General features: G+C 41.4%; 1 long non-coding RNA gene across 1 annotated transcript in view; it reads right to left on the reverse strand.

The window, feature by feature from the left end:
- The window catches only part of LOC138795666 (uncharacterized), an 84,000-nt gene that overhangs the window by 42,177 nt on the left and 18,536 nt on the right, over positions 1–23,287 (reverse strand). The window contains exons 2-4 of the long non-coding RNA XR_011363654.1: positions 7,197–7,251; positions 3,890–4,075; positions 530–596 (exon numbers count right to left, since the gene is read on the reverse strand). This is a non-coding gene — a long non-coding RNA (uncharacterized lncRNA). The remainder of the gene's footprint in view (positions 1–529; positions 597–3,889; positions 4,076–7,196; positions 7,252–23,287) is intronic.

A 23,287-nucleotide genomic window follows, 5' to 3' on the forward strand; every position in this document is an offset into this window, starting at 1 on the left:
ACTCTTTGTTGTCCTGTTTTGGTCTTTTCTTTAGCTCTCTCCATAGGAGAACAATGAAGACAGGGGGGAGAGCTTCAAACTGCTTTTTCATGATAAAAATGCATTTGTCGGATAATAAACCTAATTACAAAGTTTCTTAAAATCGCCTGGACTATTGATTTCTGCAAAAAAAAATTTCACGACAGTGACACTTTAACATATTATCAATATAAATGTCACCATACTGTACTGACCAAATCCAGTATAATAAGAGTAATCCTACCAATATGTCCAGTATATATGAAATTTTTTTTATTGCTATACCTTGTCCACTACCATTACCACCACATAGTGACTAATACTACCATGCTAAGGAACATATCTGTACCCTATAGAATTCAAGCCCTCTCTGTGCCCCCATACAGTAGTTAGACATCTCTTACAAACTTTTCCTGACAGCTGTACTGAGCTGCATTCCTTTAGAGTACAAACTTTATAAAAGGTTATAATATATACGATATAGGAACTGAGAAGCAAGTAAAATGTTTGCCTGTTACAAGTGATGACTTGCAGGATGGAAATTTCTGTAGAACAATGTGTTTTTTATCTTCTCCAAGCTGTGGAAACAGAAATAAATGTTAATATGTACATTACCTACCATAAACAGAACATTTTTCAGGCTTAACATATGCTCTGTTTCTATACATGCTGACATTTTGTGCTGCTGACGTTCCTCTAAATACCAGTTCCCCATTTGTGTGAACTATGTAGCTCTAGTAGCAGGCGACATAACGACATGAGAGTGTTATTTTATCAAATAAACAGGTTTCAGGAAGTTATATAGATTTGTAATTTACCTCTGTTTAAAAATCTTCCAGTACTTATGAGCTGCTGTATGTCCTGCAGGAAGTAATGCCACCTCTGTCCGTAACAGGAACTGTCCAGAGCAGTAGCAAATCCCCATAGAAAACCTCTTCTGCTCTGGACAGTTCCTGACATGGACAGAGGTGGCAGCAGAGAGCACTATGTCAGAATGGAAAGGATACATCACTTACTGCAGGACATACAGCAGCTGATAAGTATTTTAAATAGAAGTAAATTAAAATTCTATATAACTTTCTGACACCAATTAATTTAAAAAATAAAATAAATAAATTCACCGACATTCCTGTTAAAAACCTAAAAGTTACAGGAGTTTTCCTGGCCAGAATTACAAATAACCTATCCTCCGACTCCCAAACTGGTCAGCTGTTCAGTGCCTATACTGTACACTGAATGGAGCGGAAAGTAGTTTCCTCTGTTGACCATTGCCGTTGTGGCACTGCATTACCGCAGTTCAGATACCCTTCAAGTTAATAGGAGCTGAGCTGCAGTAACCAGGAGCCAATTGCTTCTAGTTCTATTCACCGTGCAGTGCAGGAGTCAAGCATTGTTGGGGGGGGCAGGTGTCTGCAACCTTTTGATTAGTGGTTAATGACCTATCCTGATGCTACGTTTACACAGAGCGATAATTCGCCCAATTGATCGTTTAACGATTTTGAAGCAACAATTTGGTTTTTATAACGATCAGCGTTTAGACGAATAAATCGTTAGAAAAATCGTTTGACAATTCGTAAAGAAAGCCGTTATTGAGATAGTTTTTAAGATCGCTTAAGCCCATCTTTTACCTAGGGTAAATCGGTGAAAGACTGTTTACATGAAGCGATCTGAGAATTTTTAGCGAACGACGATTTAAGAACATATTGAAAGATCAAAATGAACGATTTCTCGCTCGTCTTTTGATCGTTTGCTGTGTTTACACGGTACAATTATCGCCCAAATGCGATCGTTTATGCAAAAATTCAAACGATAATTGTTTCGTGTAAACGCAGCATGAGGGATAGGCTATCAGTCATTATAACCTGGAAAACTTTTTTAGACTTCTATATACTTAGGGTCCATTTACACAGAAAGATTATCTGACAGATTATCTGCCAAAGATTTGAAGCCAAAGCCAGAAACAGACTATAAACAGAGATCAGGTCATAAAGGAAAGCCTGAGATTTCTCCTCTTTTCAAATCCATTCCTGGCTTTGGTTTCAAATCTTTGGCAGATAATCAGTCAGATAATCTTTCTGTGTAAATGGACCCTTACTTTTAGTGGATATCAGGTGGTGGGTAAATAGTTAATTATGAGGGCTGAATTACAACTAGCCAATCATATTATAGCTGTTGGCAACCACTTCGCACCTTTTCAGTCTTTGCTGCAGTTTCACTGCATCATGCAATACTCAAAATCAAAGTACAAATGTGTTGATTTTTTTTCTTCACATTTTCTTGTTTGTTTAGTTTTTTGGTCATTTTTCTATTGCTATGTTTACCAATTATTATTGGATATATTAACCATTACCAAACTAATAATTTAAACCCACACAACCCGATCTGTAAGTAATAATTATATAAATAAAATAATGATATTTCTATAACTATGAAAGACTTAGTACTCTGCAGTTTACACATATTGCCTATTGGCTAGGGCGCACAGTAGACACAAGCCTAAGTAATTTGTCTAAATGCCTTCCTATTTCTGTGCTTGTTGCTAATAGCTTTATAATATCTTTCTTTCAATTCCATGTAAACCATCCAGGATCAGTAGTGTCAGCTGAGAAAAGCTGCTGTAAAGGGAAATTTTTGAATGGTGTAATAATTAAAGTATTAATTCTTTAAAAACTGAACTGAGAAAATGTTGTGCTAAGACAGAAACTGATAACAGAAAACAGCAAAGAGGAAACGAAAACAACCATCATCCACTGTCCACAGTTCAGTCTTTACTTGTTCAGTTTTATTGCATTTTAGTTTTTTGTTGTATTGTTTGACCTTGCATTCCACCATAGTAATATGATAAAATGCATGGGGAGGGGGGGGGGGGGGGTATGTTAGAGAAAGCCCTTCTTAGGGCCCTATTCCACCGGACGATTATCGTTAGCATAATCGTTAACGATTAACGATCTCAAACGACCGCTATTGCGAAAGACCTGAAAACGTTCACTCATTTCCATGGAACGATAATCGTTACTTATGATCGTAATTGCGATCGTTTCTTCTTCCGTATTTCTTCGCTATTGCGTTCGTATCTATTGCGAACGACCGAACGATGTCTTATTCAATGCGAACGATTTGCGAACGTTTTGCGAACGAGCAACGATAAAAATAGGTCCAGGTCTTATAAAGCGATCAACGATTTCTCGTTCGGTCGTTAATCGTTACTGCATTTCAACCGAACGATTATCGTTTAGATTCGAACGATTAAACGATAATCTGAACGATAATCGTCCGGTGGAATAGGGCCCTTAGACATTGATTTCAGACTTTACAGCAGTGTTATCTAATGGAAAGGGAGCACAGCTCTGAAGTCACACTCCACCAGTGTTAAGAGCACCAAATCTTGATTCGGCCCGAACTTTGCAAGAAAAATAAATAAATAGGAATTGCACTAACACAAACCTCCAGTGGCCAAGCTGCCTTAATTACAGTAAGCTACATGTTCTATGCACCCCAGCTTACTGTAGTAGATTCCCCAGGCTGGACACATTGCACCTGACCCTGGAAATGTTTGCCCCCTGCGCAACACAGTAAATTGCTGTAAACTGCCAGTTTTGGTTTGTTGTGTGGTATGGGAAGAGGGGATTCCCAGGGTCAGATGTGATGATTCTCGGGAATCAATTAAGCATAATATAGTAGAGTCCGATTCAGACTAAACTAATTTGGTGCAAACTGAACTTTTTGTTAAACTTTTCAAAAGTTTGTTTATCTCTACATTACACACAGATTAGTTATTGGAATCTCACAACAAATTTCTGATACATAGATAGGTATTCCCCCCCCCACACACACACACACACATACACATATACACACAAAATACACTCACCGGCCACTTTATTAGGTACACCTGTCCAACTGCACGGGAGTCCTGGGTTCAAATCCCACCAAGGACAACATCTGCAAAGAGTTTGTATGTTCTCTCCGTGTTTGCGTGGGTTTCCTCCGGGTACTCCGGTTTCCTCCCACACCCAAAAACATACAGATAGGTGAAGCGCTGCGGAATCTGTGTGCGCTATACAAATAAAAACATTAATTAATTAATTAATTAATTAATTACCACTTAATTTCTAATCAGTCAATCACATGGCGGCAACTAGGCATGTTGACATGGTCAAGACAATCTCCTGCAGTTCAAACCGAGCATCAGTATGGGGAAGAAAGGTGATTTGAGTGCCTTTGAACGTGGCATGGTTGTTGGTGCCAGAAGGGCTGGTCTGAGTATTTCAGAAACTGCTGATCTACTGGGATTTTCACGCACAACCATCTCTAGGGTTTACAGAGAATGGTCCGAAAAAGAAAAAACATCCAGTGAGCGGCAGTTCTGTGGGCGGAAATGCCTTGTTGATGCCAGAGGTCAGAGGAGAATGGGTAGACTGGTTCGAGCTGATAGAAAGGCAACAAGACGCACGGTACGTCGAACTTTGAGGCAGATGGGCTACAGCAGCAGAAGACCACACCGGGTGCCACTCCTTTCAGCTAAGAACAGGAAACTGAGGCTACAATTTGCACAAGCTCATCGAAATTGGACAGTAGAAGATTGGAAAAACGTTCTGGTCCTGGTCTGATGAGTCTCGATTTCTTCTTGAACATGACAATGAGTTCACTGTACTCAAATGGCCTCCACAGTCACCAGATCTCAATCCAATAGAGCATCTTTGGGATGTGGTGGAACGGGAGATTCGCATCATGGATGTGCAGCCGACAAATCTGCGGCAACTGTGTGATGCCATCATGTCAATATGGACCAAAATCTCTGAGAAATGCTTCCAGCACCTTGTTGAATCTATGCCACCAAGAATTGAGGCAGTTCTGAAGGCAAAAGGGGGTCCAACCCGTTATTAGCATGGTGTACCTAATAAAGTGGCCGGTGAGTGTAGTATGTTACAAAGAATTGAGACATTAATTTCTATTTTCTACTTTGCTTCTGCAGTAAGAGTATCTATTGTTTCCAGTGATTTTTTCAGGATATTCTGTCCTGTGTGTGTACATGAGGAGCAGCACTATATCTGACCATTATATTATGTTATTATATTCTGTATATGCCATTTTTCAGCAGATTCCTGTCCTACACATTTTTTTTAGCTCTCTCTCTTTCTCTCCTTCTCTTTTTCTCTCATCTTCCTCCCTTCCTCCTCCCGCCTCCCCTCTCCATAGACTTGTTTCGCATAAAGGAGAGACAGGGAAGATACTTGATAATGTCTTATATTTGCTTGTATTATGGATCTATGCAAAGTTTGCTGAAACAACAAAACCTATTTAAACATCATGCTTGGTTAAATTCAGGGGCAATTTGTGGTAAAATCCTATTCATACACATTTATTAATTGAATTCAGTAAAACAATAGACTTTTTTCAGAATTTTTACTATCCTTGGCTCAATAAACAAAACAAAAAATGTATTTCTTAGACTTTTATTTCCAGACTCTATTCCCGCCACATAAGGAAGCAAGTAAATGTACACTTCCTTTTACAGTAGAAAATGGAATGTATATGCTGTAAACTATTTCATGTTAATTTGTTATATACTTATTCCAGAAATGTTCCACTGTCAGCTGCAGCACTGGATAAAGACACTGTACAGATAATGCAGCATGTAGCCGAGTCTTATATCTATCATAAAGATGTTAACGCCTCGAATCCCTGTTATACAAAATATCTGTTATTTGTCCTTCATCACCTGAAGGTCACAAGAGACCGATCTCATCCATTCATTCCAATGATATCTGGCTGTGATTTTTTACTGTGATATTATCATTATTTAATGTATGTCAATTAGTTATCTCCATTGACTATGCGAGTGAGTGATTTGTTGCTGCCCTTGTGCAATGTGGCCTGGTGAGAAAAAAAATACATGGATCAGAACTAATGACTTTGAGCAGAGAGCAGACACGCAAGATAAATCTCATTGAGGCAATAGGAAAGGCAGAATGACAAGCGGAATCCGCAGCGTGGACTCCGCTCGTAAATTCCACCTATTTTACTCATTATGCAAGGGTCCTTTGAGCAGAGAGGAGAGCCGCAAGAGAAATCCCATTGAAGAAATAGGACAGGCTAAATTTCGAGTGGAACCCGCCGCTTGTAAATTCAGCTTCTTTTACTCAGTGTGCAAGGGCCAGGAAATTACCTGGATAAAAACTTCTGCCTTACATGGTGGTATGGGCGACTCAAACGGCCTATATTCTAGAAGAGTCATACATATACTGGTATCACTGATATGACTAGTTACCCCATCTCTAAGCAATTTTTAAAACTATGCGTCATCTGAAATGCCACAGTGTTTTAGAGTACATTGGATTTTAGTGTTTCATTCTGCCCATGCTTTATGGGGAAAAAATGGAATTGGTTGATAAAGCAAAATGTCTCATTATTACATGTTACAGTGACATCAAATACACAAAATATGTGTTTAATATGTTTAGATAAAAGCCTGGTCTCAGCAGTACTTTTCAGCTGCTGTTTGTCCTGCAGGAAGTGGTGTATTCTTTCCAGTCACACAGTGCTCTCTGCTGCCACCTCTGTCCATATCAGGAACTGTTCAGCACAGGAGAAAACCTTTAGCCAAGTACTTCTCTTCACTGATTCTATTGATCGTTTGGGTTTGAACACCTATAGGCTATGTTGACACATAGTATTTCTGTCAGTCTTTTGGTCAGTATTTTTTTGCATACCAAAAATTCTTTTATTGTGTAAACCAGCCAGATATGCATGGAATATAAGGACACTGAGCGGGTTCTGTTTCTATGGCTTCCTCAGACTCTGTCCTAACATCCCTCTCATCCTCTCAGCCTACGTAAACAGTCCTTTACAAAAGAATTCATCAGCAGTCAGTAAATAATGAAAGCCGAGCAGGAAACTGGGGGGAATTCTGCTATGAAAGGAACACAGCGTTCCAGGAGCTGGGGGGATACATAGATAGAGACAGGATTACCCATAGACACAATCCGGAGATATGTTTACCTACATTTATACCTGGCATCTACATCTATCTATGACATGGTGCTCCGCTACTGATGATGCTGTCACTTAGACCAAAACATGACATGGCAAGTTCACTTTAATTCTTTCAGTAACATATTATACCAAGTATATAAGGTGTAATGACAATGATGAGGACAGATGCAGGGTTCACTTACATATTGTGTATGTAATGTACTACAGAGCAACATTCCTTGTGTCCAGGGATCTGATCTGCAAGAATGAAAAAAGACAATAACATGCTGCTTCTGTGATTTAACCATTTTTGGGTTATTTTATATAGATAAAGCTTTTACATCATATTTAATCTCTTACTATATTCAGTTACAATTCTCTATATACCTGACAATAAAGAGTGAAAGGAAATTCTTCCTTTTCATTCATGGACTTTGCCTGTAAAGGCTTGAAACGTTGGGCACTGCCAGCTCATTTGGCGTTGAAATGTTTATATCTTCAGTAGGACACAGATTTTCTATTCAGCAATTTTGGCTGGTAATACACTAGACTAAAGAGTGGGGGCGTTTGCCATGATGTACCCTGGCATCGCTAGGCTTCCTCTGCAGCTGCTATTTACCAAACAGCAATTGAGGGGAATGCAGCTGGCAGCGAAAGAGAGTCTCCAAATTCTAAATAAGATTGTGAGATGTGAGGGCTGATGATGTCATTGTGTTTTCACTGTACACCAGTAATAGACAGTAAATCATGATCAATTACATCGCACATCAACCTATTATTGGATACACAGTTCAATTATTTCAAATTATTACAAATTAATTAAACCAACTCAATATGTAAGGGACGTCTGGCCAGTAAACACCATACAAATTGCCCAGATTACACTCAGCCTCTCTAGACATCAGACTAAACAGCGTAAAACCCTGCAACATGAGCTGAATTATGAAAATAGGAATAATAAAATGACACTGCTATAGTACTATCTCCTATATTCAATATCGGATATGATTGTGTTTCTATTTTTTTAAGGGTGCATTTACACGTACAGGATCTGCTGCAGATTTGATGCTGTGTTCTAGATCAAATCTGCTGCAGAAAATCCGCTGGGATACGGTACGTCTGAAGCTACCCTAAGGGTGCGTTCACACGTACAGGATTTGCAGCAGATTTGATGATGCAGATTTTAAGTTGCAGATTCAAATCAAATCAAATCTAGACAATCAAATCTGCTGCAGATCTGCTGCAAATCCTGTACGTGTAAGGCAACATTCACACAATTTATTTTTTGATTAAACAACGGTCGTTGCTGCAAGTTTACATTAATTACAGTTACAGAGTTATATAACTCTGTAATGTGTGTTAATTAAGCAAAAAAAAAAAAAAAAAAACACCAGAGTTGTCCTTTAATCCTTTAAACTTACTGAATCTCAACTTTAATTCAATGTTAAATAAAATGTAAGAGAACAAGGTCATGTCTGTAGCCATCAGTACCATATGCCTGTATAATGAAGGAAATAAAATATGATGACATATTGTATACAGTCAATTCATTATCACTCGTCTGACACCATGGAATTTTGGGTGTTTCATAAATCCATTATAACACTATGCTAATTGCACTTATTAAGAAACAGATGTCAGGACATTCATAGAACGCCATATAATTTTACCAGCTACAATGTTTACTCTGGCAATGCTGTTATTTAAAACGCAAAGTCCAAGAAAGAAGTTGTGGCACTCACCATAAGCTTAAAAATCTTTTATCTTCATCTATATCATAAAAATTAAAGTCTGTCTGTCTGTCCCCTATAGACTTCCAAACGCCTAACCCGTTTGACCCCAAATTTGGCAGGCAGATACATTGGGTGCCCGGGAAGGTTATAGCTCCCGTCCCTGCCAGATGTACAGGAGGGGAGGGGGATGCAGAAGAGCGCCCCATAGTGATGAATGGGAAAATCTCTACACTGCACACACAGGTGACATAATTAGCTGCAGCTTTTCCCAGCAGTAAATGGCAGTTGGGAGCCTTAGCAACCAATAGGATTACTGCTTTCATTTTCACAGGGAGCAATGGTTGCTAGGGCAGCTGCCTCACAACATCCACAGTAATAACTGGTAGACCCCCTACTCCATCTATACAGTACATGTATATACAGGACCCCCTACTCCATCTATACAGTACATGTATACAGGACCTCCTACTCCATCTATACAGTACATGTATACAGGACCCCCTACTCCATCTATACAGTACATGTATACAGGACCCCCTACTCCATCTATACAGTACATGTATACAGGGCCCCCTACTCCATCTATACAGTACACGTATACAGGACCCCCTAATCCATCTATAAAATACATGTGTACAGGACCCCCTACTCCATTTATACAATACATGCATACAGGACCCCCTATTCCATCTATACAGTACATGTATACAGGGCCCCCTACTCCATCAATACAGTACATGTATACAGGACCCCCTACTCTATCTATACATTACATGTATACAGGGCCGTATTACCCGCTGCTGCTGAGGACGCCCCATCCTCACTCACTAATTAGCATCATGATAGATTGGTAGGTAATAGCTCCAGATGTCACATTTAACACCACCATATCAGACCTGACCAATGCCGCCATACCAGACCTTATTTTATATCATTCGTCATGCTGCTAGTTCAAGTAAAAAGTGATCTTTTATCAACTGCAGATTGTGCTAAGTGGGCAAGGCTTCACAGCAACAGCGCCACTTAGCCCCGCCCATAGTGCCACCATTGGCCCCCTCCCCTCCATGACGTCAAAGGCACATTGGCCCTGCCCCCTCATCAACCATTGGAACAGGCTGGCCTAAAGGTTTAGGCCCCACCCCCTTTAGGTCGGCCCATACCAAATACCAAAATTTACTTCACCATCATTATACTATTATTATTATTTATTTATAGAGCGCCCTTAATTCCACAGCGCTATACAATAGATAGGGTTAATGAGCAGAGACAACACAAGATTAAATACCATGGAGGCAGGCCAGGCTCTGCCAGCCTGCCGCACATCCCCATAGCAACTGCGTGGTCTGCCTTAATGCTAGCTCCGCCACTGCACATACGTCTATAGAGATGTGCATTATTCTTATTTTCAATATTATAATTTTTCTGCACCGGAAGCGGGCCTGGAGCTCCCCCATTATGGCGATATCCCCTCCCCTCTGTGGCACAGCCCTGTTGATTTTAATGGAGTGACATCACACTTGGGGGGGTGCATAAAGGCGAGCTGGTGCACAAGAAGAAAAGAAAGATAGCGTTTTGAAAGGAGGCTGCGGGAGACACCTGAGACACGTAGGAGGACACCGGTGGAAAATGGACAAGTGAGCATACCATTTATTTGTTTTTTATATATATTAAATTGTGCAGCCGTCATCTTTACAAACTCATAACAGACAAAGTTAGTAACGAATCTTGGTTAGCTCATCTCAAGTTATGTCATGTAAACCAATGTAAATTAAATACATGTTTCTAGATGCTGAGACCAATTAGACCAATCGGTTCTTATGCGATATACATGTTTGCTTAAGCCGAAGACATTTAGAAAGTGCTCAGTGCCCCTGCCAGCAGCCATCAATGTACTTTTATCCTTTCTTTAAAACAATACAAAATGTTTTCAATTATACAACTTAAAACGCTATGTCCATACAGCTGTGTAATCTGGTAGTATCCTTTTGTCGTATGACTTTTACCAGTGCTAAGTCAACCTTGTGCACTGCCAGTGACCCCTCACCAGTGTTGTCACCCTGTTTGGACAGGCGTGGCTCGTTCACTATTATTTCAATTGTTATTGATCACCAGACAAGAGCTCTACATATCAAATCTAGAGTATGTGTAGTATGCATGAAGGCAAAGATCTTTCATGTAGTAGATACATAATTCAATAAGACCTTGATAACCCAAACCCCATGTATACTACAAAGACACCAATTATTTAATGTGATGTATGACATTTTTTAGAACCTTAGTGCTTGTTCTGGACACTTTCTTTATAAAACCAATGTTGAATACATTAGCAGACTGCTTTATCTACTGCATTTTTTTTTTTAGCTTTTTCAATACATTTAAATATCTGTAACAAGAATACAAATAGCAACTAGGCCATTGATTTCTGACCATTTAGACCAGAGGGAACCTTTTTCCTGCCGTTTGGCCAATTATCAAATCATTTGACGGGCGTTGCACTCAGTGTTATACTGTATGCAGCAGTGGAGTACTGTGGGTTGGCCTCACTAATGCAGTTAACACCGCCCCCCAAAATGCTTTTAGTCCGTACCAAATAAAAAAAATAAACATCCCACATACCTTTTGTCTGCTCCAGCACCATCCAGGTCCTCTTCATTACGCTATAGTATGTGCCTGGGCAGCGCCAGTCTTCTCTTACAGGCGGTGCATGATGAAATTACATCAATGTGCAAATGAGGATGTTTGGCACTCTGACTTACGGCACGCACGTCACCCTGTTTGGTGGTGCTGCACTCACTGTTCAAGGCACACATCCGAAGACCACATTAGAAGATCTTACAAATTTGTTGGCCATTAATACACACAAATATGACTTTTACTTCAGGGAGTTTTCTAAATTATGCTGCAAAAAAAGCGGTTCCAGTGCTAGAAATAAATGGTTTGCCTCCAAATAATACTTAAAATGACTCTGTACCCACAATCTGCCCCCTCAAAACTGCTTGTACCTTCGGATAGCTGCTTTTAATCCAAGATCTGTCCTGGGGCCCGTTTGTCGTGTGATGCAGTTATTGTCCTAAAAAACAACTTTTAAACTTGCAGCCCTGTGTCAAATTGGCATGGCCTACAGTGTCTATGCCCTAAGCTGGCATTGCCTCTCTGTCCCTCCTTCCCACCCTCTTCACCATTGGGAATGCCCCTAGCAGGATTTTGTCCTGTTCACTTGTCTGAACACTGGACAGGTGCCTTACCTATCCAACAAATGTGCAGTGTTCACATAAGTGATAATTAGGAATGCCCCAGACAGGAATTCTCCTAATCATCACCTGCTTGGACAATGCACATGGACTCGATATTTAAGGCACCTGTGCAGTGTTCAGACAAGTGAACAGGAGAAATCCTGCCAGGGACATTTCCAATGGTGAAGAGGGTGGGGAGGAGGGATGGAGAGGCAATGCCAGCCTAGGGCATAGACATTCAAGGCCATGCCAATTTGACACAGGGCTGCAAGTTTAAAAGTTAGTTTTAGGACAATAACTGCATCACCTGCTGAACAGACCCCTGGACAGATGTTGAATTAAAAGCAGCTATACAAAGGTACAAGCTTTTGCGGGGGATACAGAGTCACTTTAAAGGACTTTAAAATGCGGCAGAGGCAGGGGGGAAATTGACTACAAGAACTTACCTCTCTCTGTGCCTGTGGTGAGCGGCAGGTCCAGCCTTGGGACCTCCGCTGGGCACGTGGATCTCTAGGGCTGACACGTCACAATTCGGCTGTCCATCAGCCAGGACAGTCCTTTTCCGTCATCATGTCATCACAACTCGGGGGAAAATGCCTTCTAGCGGGGGTCCTCAGGCCGGTCTCGTCACTCACTGTGGGCACGAGGAGAGGTAAGTTCCTACTTGTAATTGATTTCCCCCCTGCCGGCTGCCGCATATTAGGAAGAGACGGACTTCTTCTTTAATGCCTTATAAAAGGTTTTTTTTTACTAATGCCTTCATTGTCTATGCTTATATGACTCTTTGTACAGTAGATAGATTTTTCTTTCTTTGACATTTACAAAATGTAAGCAATTTAAGACCAAATTATTAGACAAAGCTAGGAGGAATGTTGTCAATAGTGAAGATTACTTATCATTAATATATAGTTTAAATTATAAAACAATAAAATATACAATAATAAAAATCAGCCAAGTCATAAGAAATCATAACAGGGTACCAGACATAGCCCATGCATGCAACTCACCACCTCTTTTAGACAACCAGGTTAGAAAGTCTCTAATCCAACAGGGACAGGTTTACTGTAGGCATTTCACTCCTACATCCACCTCACATTTTCTTTGAGAAGGGCAACCGTGCACCTATTACTCTGTTGATGCTCTATACAACAGTATAGCCAGCCCAGCCTCCACATTGAGGTAGAGTAGTTGTAGCAGGAGACATCCTCTGATGGTTCTATACCACACACATCATGCTGTATATTCCTGTACAGTGCCACAAGGTGAATGCTGCAGATATGCTGCATTCAGAGCTGTCTGGCTATGGTTTTCCCCTCTTTGGCAAAGGTTCCTGTGTATGGAGAGAATGGGAGAGATAACTGAAGACTTTCAGTTATTAAAGAAGTGCGGCAAATGTTTTTTTATTACAGTATTGTATTGCCCCCCAGAAGTTATACAAATGACCAATATATATTGATTATAGGAAAATCTTCTAAAGTGCTTTTTTTCCCTGCACTTACTACTGCATCAAGGCTTCACATCCTGGATAAAAATGCTGATGTCGCGACCCGACTCCCAGAGCTGTGCGTGCTGTGGCTGCTGGAGAGGGTGATGGCAGGGGGATGCTCAGTGTCCCTCCAGTGTCCTGTGGCCCTCAGTGTCCCCCTGCCATCATCCTCTCCAGGAGCCACAGCCTGCACAGCTCTGGGAGTCGGGTCGTGACATCACCATTTTATCCAGGAAGTGAAGCCTTGATGCAGCAGTAAGTGCAGGGAAAAAAGCACTTTATAAGCATTTCCCATAATAAGTTTATATTGGTGATTTGTATAACTTTTGGGGAGCAATACAATACTTTAATAAAAATTTTCGCCATAAATAATGCTTTTATTTGTAAAGCGCCAGTTGATTCCACAGCACCTGACATAGTTTGGCTACCTTCAGGCTGGCTTCACACTGCCTTAAAATTTTTGAAAAAAGCTTGTAAAAATGCCATGGCTTTTCTTTATCCCCAAAACACCAGTGGCTAGATTTTAGCTGGAGGTTTATGATCTGCCTTACACACACAGTATTTTTTGGGGGTATGGTTTTTCTCTCCTTTCAGACGTTTTTGTGGCTCTTTGCAGTTTTTCCAAAATGCAGCATGCTGCAGACTTCAAAAGGACTGTTCTTCGTGTCTCAAAAATGCCATTGCATATGTTGTTTTTTTTCTGGAGTTTTTGTCACCATTTGAGGTCCAACAGCTAGGTCATGTGATGGCAGAGGGGAAAAAAGTTCAGCACACAAAAAAGCCTAAACCATAAAAAGATTATTCACATATTTCTGACATAAGTCAGAAAAAAATGCATTGGCAGTTATTATAAGTATACATGACGAAAGCTAAAGCAATACATGATATTGGCCTAATGTGAGCAGATAGCATGAGATAAGATTTGCTGAGATAGTTTTTCCATACCAGCAGTATTTAAAATTGTTACTTTAACAGGTAATTAAAATGACTGTTCTTTTCTACTTAAACATATTTAAAGGATTGGTCCTTTAAATAATCCTTATATGCTATTTGTGTAAAATGCTGCCTCCTGTTCCATAACAGCAGTTGACTTCCTGATGGTTTTGGCAGCAGAATTATGAATTTCAGCTTCCATTGACTGTGGGTTCATATTCCACTAAAATAGATAGCTGACGTGTTTTATGCAGCAGTCACACAGCAGACTCTTGGCGCTGTCTCATATCTGCTCCGCAGCTGAATCTCTATCAGAATTTGCTGCAATCTCATTCACGATATCAGAGCTAGAATTTTTTTTACCTTTTACCGAATAAGATTAATAAATTGAAAGAACAAATACATTATTGTTAGTATGGAAATTCAGTTTGCTTTCTTTTCACATGGTACAGTTTAAGGCTATGTTCACACTGCGTATCAGACCAGCCGTTCCGTGACCCCGGCCGGGTCTGTGCCCGGATCATCACGGCCGGTACTTAAGTACTGGCCAGATGATCCGTCCGGCCGCAAAGCTCTGATGCGGGCGCATCAGCACGCGCCCGCATCAGAGCTTCCCATAGCCCATAGCTTGCTTCACTTTGTGAACTGACAGGTCAGTTTTTTCCGGCGCCGCATGGGATCCCGGCCGGAGCGCATACGATGTGTGTACGCTCCGGCCGGGATCCCATTGCAAATAAGGCATTGTTCCACACCACAAAATTACGGCCGTAGTTCTGCGGCGAGAACTACGGGCGTAGTTTTACGTAGTGTGAACATAGCCTAAATGTTTTACAGCTCTCAGTACAGTACACAGGTTAAAGGGGTTCTCCGGCCAAAAAAAATAATTCAAATCCACTGGTGTCAGAAAGTTAGATAGATTTCTTGTTTACTTCTTACAATACTTATCAGCTGCTCCATGTCCTGCAGAAATTGGTGTATTCTTTTCAGTCTGACACAGTGCTCTTTGCTGCTACCTTTGTCCATGTCAGGAACTGTCCAGACCTCTGAACAGTTCCTGACATGGACAGTGTTAGCAGCAGAGAGCACTGTGTTCGAATAGAAAGAATACACCATCTCTTACAGGATATGCAGCAGCTGATAAGTACTGGAGACTTGAGATTTTTAAATAGAAGTAAATTATAAACCTATATAACTTTCTGACATCAGTGAAATTGAAAGAAAAATGTTTTTCTTCACATCTTCCCTTCAATTGGACCTGGCTCCATGGTCAGCTGATTTGTCTCAGATCGGACTTTAGAAACCCTAATGATAGAGAAACAGAATTATATGTTCCCTAGAGATGAGTGAACCCTGAGCATACTTCGGCTTGTCCAAACCCGAACGCTCTGCATTTGAATACTGGTGGCTGAAGTATGGATGCAGCCCTATGGCTGTATCTATGCTTTCCAGAACTCTCATAGGCTACGTTCAACTTCCGCTAATGAAAAGGAGAGCATTTGTATTTGGACAAGCTTGCTTAATGTTGCGTTTACACGGAACGATTATCGTGCGAATTCGCACGATAACGATCGAATTCGAACGATAATCGTACGTGTAAACGCAGCGAACGATCAAACGACGAACGAGAAATCTTTCATTTTGATGTTACAACATGTTCTAAAATCGTCGTTTGCAAAAAATTTGCAGATCGTTCCGTGTAAACAGTCGTCGCAAAGTCCGTCCGCCCGCAGCCCAGCCCGCTCCTATCGCCACCCCCGCCACTGATCGCCACCACCGCTCTGATCCCCCCCCCCCCCGCTCCGATCGCCCCCGCTGCGAGCATACCTTACCTGCTCGGCGTAGCAGGTATTCTAATTCCCGACTCCCCTCTTCAGTGCATTGATTGGCTGAAGAGGGGAGCCGGGAATTTCAAACGGCTCCTCTTCAGCCAATCAGTGCTGAAGAGGAGCACTGATTGGCTGAAGAGGAGCTGTTTGAAATTCCCGTCTCCCCTCTTCAGCTAATCAATGCACTGCAGCACTGATTGGCTGAAGAGGAGAGTCGGGAATTTCAAACAGCTCCTCTTCAGCCAATCAGTGCTGCCGTGCATTGATTGGCTGAAGAGGGGAGCCGGGAATTTCAATATGATATATCGTACCGTCTAAACGCTGATCGTTATGAAAAAAAAAATCATTACTCCGACATCGTTAAACGTACGATGGGGCCAATTATCATTTCGTGTAAACGCAGCATAAGGTTCACTCATCTCTAATCATGACTTTAAAAATAAATCCACTTAAAGTGAATCTATGACCCAATGACTGCTTTCCAAACTGGTGCCACTTATCGATAGGTATCAGTGAAAGTACCCAACTGCCTGTAACAAATGGTGACTTATGCTTAAGTGGATGTGGATCGTTTAAAGTGAATCTTTAACCCCCTTACTGCCTACTGAGCCAGCGGCACCTCTGGACAGATATTAATCAAGGGATTCAGAACATACTTTCGCTGCCTGTGTCCGTGTTTTCATTTTTATAACAAAACACCTTAATATTTTTATGTGAATAGTCTCAAAGAGACTGAGCATATTGTTTCCTAGTGTACCACCTCATCCTTGTGTGCTACGTTTTGTGGCAACACGGCCCCAACTATCAGACTGATCTAACTGCTGGCTGTATTAGAGAGTCATAGGGATAGATAGATGTGCTGTTTGGTCTTTTACTAGAAACTGTGTAGGGTGGGAGATTTGGGTTTGCATTACTTCCCATTGTATGATTACTACTGTTTCACCATTAGAGGTCTACCTTATGGTGAGTTTTATGATTGGTAAAGACTGTAACCTTGTGTTCAGCCCCCTCCAGGAAGTGTGTCCATTCCTCAAGCCCATTTTATAGCTAACAATTCTGTTACCAATATCATAGTTAGCTTTAGTGATGGAGAACTTCCTGGAGAAAAAGGCTACAGAAAGAAGATTAGTAAAGGGTTCCTGCCCCTGTCTCGGGAAGCGTCATCCTCAACAAAAAATGTTTTTTCAGTATTGGGAGGAGCTAGAACGGGTGCAGAAGTAAAGCTAACAAATACCTGTTCTGGCTCTCTCGTCCAAGGGTGAGATCTGTCCCTTTATTGTAAGATCAGTAAGGGGTTTGGCAATTACAGAATATTTTTTTTATAAACTTCCTGTAATAATTTGCAGAGCATAGGAAATATTACGTTTTTCTTGAGCATGGTAGGACGGACCCATTCCTGTATGGCAGTGACTTTTTGGGGATCCATAGCAATAGAATGAGGAATAAGATGTAACAAAAAAATCCCACCTCTTGAGCACCAAACAGGCATTTGGACAACTTGGCACAAACGGTTGTGTTGTAACCTGGAAAGGACTTCTCTAACATGTTCTTGATGAGATTTCCAACATTGCGAATAGACAATGATGTCATCCAGGTACACAACCGCAAACCTACCCAGAAGATCATTGAATATGTCATTAACAAACCGTTGGAAGATGGCAGGGGCATTACTGAGGCCAAAGGGCATAACCAATTACTCAAAGTGCCAATTAGGGGTGGTTAAAGGCTCTATTACACCAAAAAAAAAGTCTGACAGATTATTTTACAGATTTTTTCAGCCAAAGCCAGGAATGGATTTGAATAGAGGAGAAATCTTAGTCTTATCTTAAGACCTGTTCTCTGTTTATAGTCCGTTCCTGACTTTGGCTAAAAAAAAATCTGCCAGATAATGTCAGACATCTTTTAGTGTAATATGGCCCTAAGGCTGTCTTCCAATTTCCCCCACTCTGATCTGGATCTGGTGAGAAGCCCCGTAGAAAATAATGTTTGAATACCAACAGGTTACCATTACCCAGTCAAACAAATCCGAAATCAGAGGGAGCGAATGCTGATCTTTAACCCCTTAACGACTGCGGGCGTAAGTGTACGCCCCCAAAACCCATGCCTTAACGCAAACGGGCGTACATTTACGCCCGCGGTTTCCCCGATCGCTGCGTGTACACAGCATAAAGTGGCCAACCCCTTTAACTGTAATTTTGTTTAGTTCACAGTAGTAAATGCACGGTCTCAGACCTCCATCCTTTGTATCAACAAGAAACAACCCCAACCCCCATAGGTTACACTGATGGCCGTATATGACCTTTCCTTAAAGTGACACTGTCACCCCCTTTGTGCATTCTGACATCTCTACACAGGTGTAAAGGGTATATTTAGCGTTTTTCATACCTTATTTCATATCATACGTCATGGTGCTTGTTCAAGTAAAAAGTGTCCTTTTATCAACTGCAGATTGTATTAAGGCACAACGGCACAATTGGCCACGCCCCTTTGACGCCCATTGGATGGCCGATGTAAAGGGGGTGGGATCTAGACCTTTCGGCCAGCCTGTTCCAATGGGGGCGAGGGGGCGGGGCTAAGTGCTGCTAATGCCGCAAGGCCCCGCCCACTTAACTCAATTTGCAGTTGATAAAAGATGACTTTTTACTTGAACAAGCACCATGACGTATGATATAAAATAAGGTATAAAAACCGCTAAATTTACCCTTTACACCTGTGTAGAGATGTCAGAATGCAGAAAGGAGGTGACAGTGTCACTTTAAACTATCCTGTATGTAACTATGCATAGACTCTCGTTCAGTAGCAGATAAATAAAAAATTCCTTCTTTAGGGTATATTCACATGAACGGGCTCGCAGCCGGACGGGAGAGCAGGACGCCGGAACCGTGCAGCAAGGACAGGTAAAGTATGCTTACAGCGGGGGAGCCGGCCGGGAGCAGAAGGGGTTAAGGGCGGCAGAATTACATACTCGCTGCGGTCGTTTAGACCGCAGCAAGTATGTAGTGTGTGGGAACTGCCAGGACCTGCCGGGCTCGCAGCGAGATTCTCGTGTCGCAGCGAGCCCGTTCGTGTTTATATACCCTAAGGGAACTTTGCTCCCGGAAAGAGGTCAATGGCAAGGTCATACAGTCTGTGAGGAGGAAGGGTATCAAGAGTGACCCCGTCAAAAATGTCTTTCTTGGAAATCAGCTAAAATTCTGGAATGGATTCAAAAAATGCCCGATTTCTGACAATTGAAGCATAACAAATTCTCTGCTCTGTTTCCTCCTAGCGGCAGCACTAGTAGATCCAAGCTGCATTGGTTCTTCAGAAGTAGTTGTTAGAGAACACAGGAGATTTTTTAAGAAGACAGGAGATGGTTTAAGCAAAAAACCTAGCTTAGACCGAGTAAGAGGGACCCCTTGTTTTCCCCCTACGTCTTTCTCAGGTGTAAGGTGTTAACCAGAATGTAAGACAGAATCCATCCATGATCACAACTAGGAATGACAGAAATGAACAGCACGGAACTTATTCTTACCTCTCCACACTTCTTTATTATTTTTTATATAACTTCAGCACTATATTTGCGGGAGTACCCCTTTAAAGGTATTGTGGGGTAACATGTTTTCAGGTAATTGTTCAGCTGTGCTATAAGTTCATGTGTATGAGGAGGATGGGAGGGATAACTGCTGACAAATGATCATTTAGCTGACAATTATTAAAGGGGTATAGGAACCTTCAGACATTGAGATTGGTTGGTAAATGCTTCACCCACCTTCCTGTAATCTTCCTGTAATTTATGAAAGCTGTCTGGCCCACTGTACAATATCTGTATTTTGTCTCAACCTTGTTCCCTAAAGATTGATATTTGTATCCCAGAATTGTAAAGTGCTGTGGAATATGTTGGTGCTATATAAATAAACACCATTATGATGCTGCGTCAGAAAAGTAGTATTAAACAGTGGACAGACATATGCCCTAGTAGGTCACATGTAAAGGGTCACTTTTGTTATAACCTAATCTAATATCTAAATCAGCAGAGGATGTAATGCATGTTTACAATTTCTTTCTTTTTTTTTTTTTTTTTTAAGTTATCATCCTTTATAACAAAGCTATACTTACTTATATCCAGGTCCAGTCCCCTGTAGGCAGCTTTTTAGTCTTATGCTGGTTGAAATTAAGAGACTAAGGGTACTTCGGCCAATTATCGCTCCGTGTAATAAATACAACGATCAGCCAATGACAACGATTATCGGCTGATTGTTAATATAGGTTTTGAACCTATAATGTGTAATAGCGGTGCACGGCCGGCGGCTGACGAAATACATTACCTATCCAGGCTGCAGGGCTTCTCTTGCGGTCTTCTCCCCGGGTCCCGCGCGCTCCTGCTTCAGAGCTTAGCCAATCACTGGCCGGGACGATGTCTGGAAGCGATGTCCCTGCAGCCCTAAACGATAATCGGGTGGTGTAATAGGCCCAGTAAACGAGAGCCAATCTAGCAGATCATTCCAGTTTCCAGTTATTATCGGGCCTTCATCGGCCCGTGTAATAACACCCTAAGAGAACCTACTGCTGCTACCAACGTTTAGGTGGGGAACTGCAGGGCTGTCTAAAGGCTGTATTACACCAAGCAATTATCGGGCATACTTGGCTGATTACCGGATGTTTTGAACGATATTAATTTGGTGTAATAGGTCATGTTAAAAGGCAACAATCAGCTGACATGCACAAAGTCGGCTGATCATTGTCTTTAAACGTGACTTATAAAAACGATAATGGCTGTCTGCTACCCGCTGCTCCATAGTACAGACAGCAGCCTTAGCCTACATTTTGTCTTTATTTATTTGTGATATTCTATGTTTTTATCTGATAGGACTAAACCTTATCAGTTCAGGCACACTCAGCAGGACATAATTCTCTCCACATATTGTAGAGACTTGGTTCCAGGAGGGGAGACATTGTGGTTTAAAAGTATTCATTGTGGATAGGTGACAGAGAGGTGGGGGATGGAGACAGCAAAAGGAAGTCATTTTACTTGTGTTTTGTGTAGCTACAGGGAAGAGGTATTCTACTTTGTGGTGTTCACTTCAGACTTGATGCTGAACCTTGGTGTGAAATGGCCTTAAGATAACGTATGCGGATCCCAGGGTAGATGCTGAATACAGACATTTGCATAAACTAGAAGCTTAGTTGCAATCTCCAGAGAATGTCACCACTAGATCTTATTTTCAGCTGTTGTCCTTCTGGTTTGGACACAAAGATTCCTTTCTCCAGGGATGTAAAAAGTTTTAAATTATACTAAGAACCTGTAACCCTCCAAGCTTTCCGAGCAGAACTAAGTGGCATCTTGGACCTTGTGTCCTGCCAGAGTACAGAGGAATTACATCTATTCAGGACTGTTACAGGTCACGTGGTAAGTTACGTGGTTTATTACTCAACTTTGCATTCCCAGAGTAACTTGTTGCCAAATTGGCGAGAGAGGAGAAATATTTATTTAGAATCCACTTTCCTAATAATATTGGAACAAACTGACGGAGCTTTTACTCTTACTGAAAACATGTTGATGTTATGTACCTGGAACCTTGTTGTATTTCATGTAATATTGCCCTTAGCAAACACTTCTGAACAGAATGTTCAGGAAAAGCAGAAATTCTATAAGTAATGGTGTTGGACGACACTAAATATAATGATGGTGTCTGAAAGCATATCTTATTTACTGGGGTTTACAGCGCTTCTTGTTAATTGGATTGCAGCTATTTCCATTTTCTCTGTTTATCTTGGAATATGTTAGGAGGAGAAGATCATTCTGTTTAACACGCAAAAGGAGTTATGTGATCATATTAAAACACCCTCCATGTAGAAGGAGAAAATGTAATGCCATGAGAAGAAATGATAGTCTAGGATTACAGGAGGAGAGAGGAGATATGAAGTACCAGTTCAGTTCAGCTGTTTTATTTGGCACATTTATTTCTCAAATAACTTTAGAATGAAGGCGTAGAAGTATTTGTCCTGCCAGTCACAACTGATGGATAACAACGGTAGGAACCAGGAGGAATATTATAGAGAATGTTACAAAAGAAGCTTCCAGCATAGAAGCAAACACATCATTACTTTTATAAAAAATATATATTTTTTGTATATAAAATTATTGTTAATGGTTACTAAAAGTTACATTATTCTCAACTTGCTGACATATTTAGTATTAAGGGATTAATGTAACCATTGAGAGGCGTAGCAGGGATGCAGCATCAAGGATGAAATCACTTGGGGTCAACACAAACTTCACCAGGTCTTTATATATATATATTGGCTCTTAGGCTGATTGTTGTCTTTATTATGCTGAGTTTACACGGAACGATTATCGTTCGAATCTGCACGATAACGATCGAACTCGAATGATAATCGTACGTGTAAACGCAGCAAACGATCAAACGACAAGCGAGAAATCGTTCATTTTGATTTTACAACATGTTCTTAAATCGCCGTTTGCAAAAAATTCGCAGATCGTTCCGTGTAAACAGTTGTTCACCGTTTTAACCTATGTGCGAGATAGGCTTAAGCGATCGCAAAACGATTGCAAAACTATTTTTCTGTACGATATATCGTTCCGTCTAAACGCTGATCGTTATAAAAAAAAATCGTTACTTCGAAATCGTTAATCGTACGATCGGGCGAATTATTGCTCCGTGTAAACGCAGCATTACACACAGCGATAATCTGCTAAATTGGCCTGATTCTGTGATAGGGCCTTAAAGGAGACCTGTCACCCCCCGTGCCGACCCCCTGCTGGAGCCCCCTATACTCACCTGATCCCGCTTCCTGATCCGGTCGGGTCACGGAGATATGAGCGCCCGAAGCCTGGCGCGCGCGCTCACAGGAGAGTCCGATGCCCATAGAGAATGACGGAGCATCGGACTCCCCATTCATTCTCTATGAGCGTCGGACTCTCCTGTGAGCGCGCGCGCCAGGCTTCGGGCGCTCATATCTCCGTGACTGACATGAAGCGGGACCCGGCGGGATCAGGTGAGTATAGGGGGCTGTAACGGGGGGGCCGGAGCCTGTCACCCTGGCACGGGGGGGTAACAGGTCCTCTTTAAGTGTTTGCTG

This window comes from Dendropsophus ebraccatus, chromosome 6 (assembly GCF_027789765.1).
Source record: "Dendropsophus ebraccatus isolate aDenEbr1 chromosome 6, aDenEbr1.pat, whole genome shotgun sequence".
Classification (NCBI taxonomy): Eukaryota; Metazoa; Chordata; class Amphibia; order Anura; family Hylidae; genus Dendropsophus; species Dendropsophus ebraccatus.